This window comes from Triticum aestivum, chromosome 4A (genome assembly GCF_018294505.1).
Source record: "Triticum aestivum cultivar Chinese Spring chromosome 4A, IWGSC CS RefSeq v2.1, whole genome shotgun sequence".
Taxonomy (NCBI): Eukaryota; Viridiplantae; Streptophyta; class Magnoliopsida; order Poales; family Poaceae; genus Triticum; species Triticum aestivum.
Window position 1 is genome coordinate 551122445 of NC_057803.1, and position 4914 is coordinate 551127358.

Here is a 4914-nt window from a genome sequence, read left to right on the forward strand (position 1 = left end):
TCGACCCTCGAAGTCGACATGCATTTCGCGGCGACCCTCACGGTGACCCCATCCAGCAAGCCTGATGAGGTGCCTGTTGACGGGCAGACCAACGGGGTTCTCGATGCCTAGATAATTCGTGCAGTAGGAGATGCACTCTTCGGCCAGAAAGCCCCTAGCTATGCTTCCCTCTGGACATGACATGTTGCGAATGCATCCTTTCATGACACCATTCATCCTTTCGAATGGCATCATGCTGTGCAGGAACGCGGCCCGAGTTGGATGATATCCTCCACGATATGGACCAGCAGATGCACAATAACGTCAAAGAATGCGGGCGGGAAGTACATCTCAAGCTCGCATAGTATCACCACGATCTCTTCCTGTAGCCTTCTGAGTTGCCTCACGCCAACCGACTTCCGAGAGATAACGTCGAAAAAGTTGCATAGGCCAAATAGCGTTTCACGGACGTGCGCGTCCATGATCCCACAGATTGCAACTGGAAGTATCTGCGTCATCATCACGTGACAGTCGTGAGACTTCATCCCGCTGAACTTCTGCTTCGCTGGGTCTAGGTATCTGCTTATCTTCCCCGCGTAATCGTAAGGAAGTTTTACTCCTACGAGGCAGGTGAAAAACTGCTCGATCTCCTCCTGACTTAGAGTGAAGCACGCGGGAGGGTAGTCATTTCCGGTCTTCTTGGCCTTTTTGCCTCTGCGATGACTTTCTGTGTCCTGCTTCGCCTCATCATCATCATCATCATCATCATCAACATCATTAGTGTGAAGCTCCTGCTTGGTGCCCATTGATTTCAAGTCTGCCCTTGCTTTCGGCCCATCTTTGGTCCTCTCTGGCATGTTGAGCAGGGTACCAAGCAGACTCTCGCACACATTCTTCGTGATATGCATGTCATCAAGGTTGTGAGGCACACGGTGGATCTTCCAGTACAGCAAGTCCCAGAAAACAAACCTCATTTTCCATACCTTCAGCAGCGGCTCTGGCGCCTTTCGCTTCTTTCCCGGATCTGGCGCCTTTTGCTTCTTTCCCGGCAGCGGGCAATCTTTCCAATTTTTCAACAGCTCGTCTATTTCCTCGCCGCTCCTCGTACGCGGGCGTCTTCGGGGTTCGGTTTCACCATCGAACAGATCCTTGTGTTTCCTCCATGGGTCATCGTCGCGAAGCCACCTTCGATGTCCCATGAACACGGTTTTCGAAGACCCGGGATCTCTATCTAGCTGGCGATACGTTGTGTCATCCATGCACCTGACGCATCCAAAAAATCCGTGGACCACCTGCCCCGCAAGATATTTGTAACCGAGATAGTCGTGCACCGTCGTGAGCAGTGTGGCTCTCATAGGGAAATATTCTTTCTCTGCGGCATCCCACGTATTGGCTAGCGTTTTCCACAGCGTGTCTAGCTCCTCTTTCAGCAGCCCCAGATACAGATTGATGTCGTTCTCTGGTTGTTTCGTCCCTTCAATTAGCATACTCATGTGAATGTACTTCCTCTTCATGCACAACCAGGGGGAAGGTTGTACATCCACACAAACACAGGCCAGGTGCTATGTGTGCTTCTGTGGCTGCCAAACGGATTGACTCCATCGGTGCTCGCGCCCAGCACGATGTTCCTTGGATCCTTCCCAAATTCTGGGTGTTCAAAGTTCAACGCTTGCCACTGGCTCCCATCCTTAGGGTGACTCAGCATCTTGTCTTTTTTATTTATCTTCGGATCATTTGCATCATCTTCTTGCTTCTTCTCCTCCCTATCCGCCTGCCAACGCAGGAGCTTTGCTACCTTAGGGTCTGCGAAATACCGCTGCAGACGAGGAGTGATCGGAAAGTACCACACCACTTTTCGAGGAGCTTTCTTCCTCTTCTTGTATCGAGTGACGCCGCACACCGGACATATGGTAGACTCCGCGTGCTCGTCCCGATAAATGATGCAATTGTTCATGCACACATGGTATTCCACATGCGGTAAATCCAGAGGGCACACGATTTTCTTCGCCTCCTCGAAACTGGTAGGGCACTTGTTCCCCTTGGGAAGATGTTCGTGCCAGAATGACATGTTCTCGTCGAAGCATGCGTTGGTCATTTTGTGTTTTACCTTCATCTCCAGAGCCATGAGCGTGACTTTCAGGCAGGTATCCTCGGGCCTGCATCCTTCATACAATGGAGTAACCGCGTCTATCTCCAGTTGATCCAGCTTGGCTTTCTCTCAGGCGACAGCTCTTGCATTATCAGTCTGCTTGAGAAGCAGCTCTTGAATATGAGGGTCCTGCACCCAGCCCATCGATGGTCCATCATCATCTGCTCCGTCGGCATCTTCATCTTCATGATCATGCCCTTCATCTGCTCTGGCATCTTCCTCATCATCATGTCCGGCATCTTCTACATGATGACTGTGTACAGCATCACCGTTGTGATCATGTCCTGGAGATTCTTCGTCTTCTCGCCCGCCCGAGCCGCGGTGGTTGTCTTGCTGCCCTTCCTTATTTCTTGCCCGCCCCCCATGGACGACTTCATAGTCATCTTCATCACCTTGCCACCGATAGCCATCCATGAAACCACGCAAGAGCAGGTGGTCCCGCACCTGCCTGGAATCCGGGTCCGCAATAAGGCTCTTCAACTTGCATCTTCGACATGGACATCTTATCTCCGTCTTGTTCTTTTGAAGCATCTCGGCCTTCGCGGAGCTCAAAAACCTATTCACGATGCCTTCGGTCATCGTGCGGACCATGGTCGCCTGCGGGGTAGAGCAAAATGATATTTTAGAACCAAGAAAAAATTTGGCATGACTTTCCCTAAAAATAGGACCAAAAAGAATGCATAGTGCCAAAATTCTCGCCGAAACGGAAATGAATCAACATTCCGGCAAAATATTGGCAACTATCGCATTTCAAATACCGGTACCTGCAAACACAAACATATATGCAACACCACAAACATATGCAACACCACAAACATACATAGATCTAGCTAGGCCACAAAAAGTGCATGTGCACGTTGTTGGAGCGAGCTAGGGAGAAAAAAAGTAGATCTACAACATGAACATAGCTTTCCCCTTACTTACCTAACAAAAAAAGGTAATTTCACCACTTAATTTTGATGAATCTATGGTGCAAATGAGGTGAGGAGGAGGAGGCAGCCGACAAGCTTGGAGAAGGAGGTGGATGGAATGAAGTGGGGAAAGTGAGTGTGTAGGTGTGGTTGTCCAAAATATCTAGCTGGTCCCAGGTTACTAATGGCGCACCATCCAGCCATGCGCCATTAGTAACCCAACATACTAATGGCGCACCTGCTGGCCGTGCGCTATTAGTAGTTTTGCAAATATATATATATATATACTAATGGCGCACCGTGAAATAGTGCGCCATTACTAGTTTAAACTAGTAATGGCGCACTGTGCCATGGTGCGCCATTAGTAGTTTTGCAAAAAAATAGAGTAAAAAAATACAGTAGTGGCGCACTCTATGGCCGGTGCACCATTACTAGTTAGAACTAGTAATGGCGCACTTTGCCCGGATGCGCCATTAGTATGTTTGGAAAAATGAAAAAAAAATTGTTACTAGTGGCGCACCTTGTGTCTGGTGCGCCATTAGTGTCTTCCACACTAATGGCGCATCGACACATGGTGCGCCATTAGTATATAGTAGTGGCGCAACACTTCTCTGGTGCGCCATTGGTGTCAATTTTATCTATAGCCCTTTTTCTAGTAGTGGATGAACCCCCACCAGCATGCCTCACCTGTTTTACCGATCTATGTGTACAAGCATGTGACGCTCCGACTTATCATGCACTAATCATATACACAAATGCGCACGATCAAGATCAGAGACTCACAGAAAGATATCTCAACATAATTCTAGACACAAATTAAAATAATACAACTTTATATTACAAGCCATAGGCCTCAAGGGCTCTGATACGTCCATTTTGCATCATGCTTTTATATCGATATTTATTGCATTATGGGCTGTTATTACACATTATGTCACAATACTTATGCATATTCTCTCTTATTTTACAAGGTTTACATAAAGAGGGAAAATGCCGGCAGCTGGGATTCTGGGCTGAAAAAGGAGCAAATATTAGAGACCTATTCTGCACAGCTCCAAAAGTCCTGAAACTTCACGGAAGTCATTTTCAGAATATATAAAAAATACTGAGCGCAAGAAGTTCCGGAGGGGGGCCACACCCTGCCCACGAGGGTGAGGGGCGTGCCCTACCCCCCTGGGTGCGCCCCCTGCCTCGTGGGACCTCTAGTGGCCCTCCGATGCCCATCTTCTGCTATATAAAGTCTTTCAATGAGGAAAAAATCATAAGCCAACTTTCGGGACGAGACTCCGCCGCCACGAGGCGGAACCTTGGCGGAATCAATCTAGGGCTCCGGCGGAGCTGTTTGATGTCTACTACACAACCTTCTTGTAGACGTTGTTGGGCCTCCAAGTACAGAGGTTTGTAGGACAGTAGCAAATTTCCCTCAAGTGGATGACCTAAGGTTTATCAATCCGTAGGAGGCGTAGGATGAAAATGGTCTCTCTCAACCAACCCTGCAACCAAATAACAAAGAGTCTCTTGTATCCCCAACACACCCAATACAATGGTAAATTGTATAGGTGCACTAGTTCGGCGAAGAGATGGTGATACAAGTGCAATATGGATAGTAGATAATGGTTTTTGTAATCTGAAAATATAAAAACAGCAAGGTAACTAATGATAAAAGTAAGCGTAAACGGTATTGCAATGCGTTGAAACAAGGCCTAGGGTTCATACTTTCACTAGTGCAAGTTTCCTCAATAATAATAACATAATTGGATCACATAACTATCCCTCAACATGCAACAAAGAGTCACCCCAAAGTCACTAATAGCGGAGAACAAATGAAGAGATTATGGTAGGGTACGAAACCACCTCAAAGTTGTTATTTCCAAT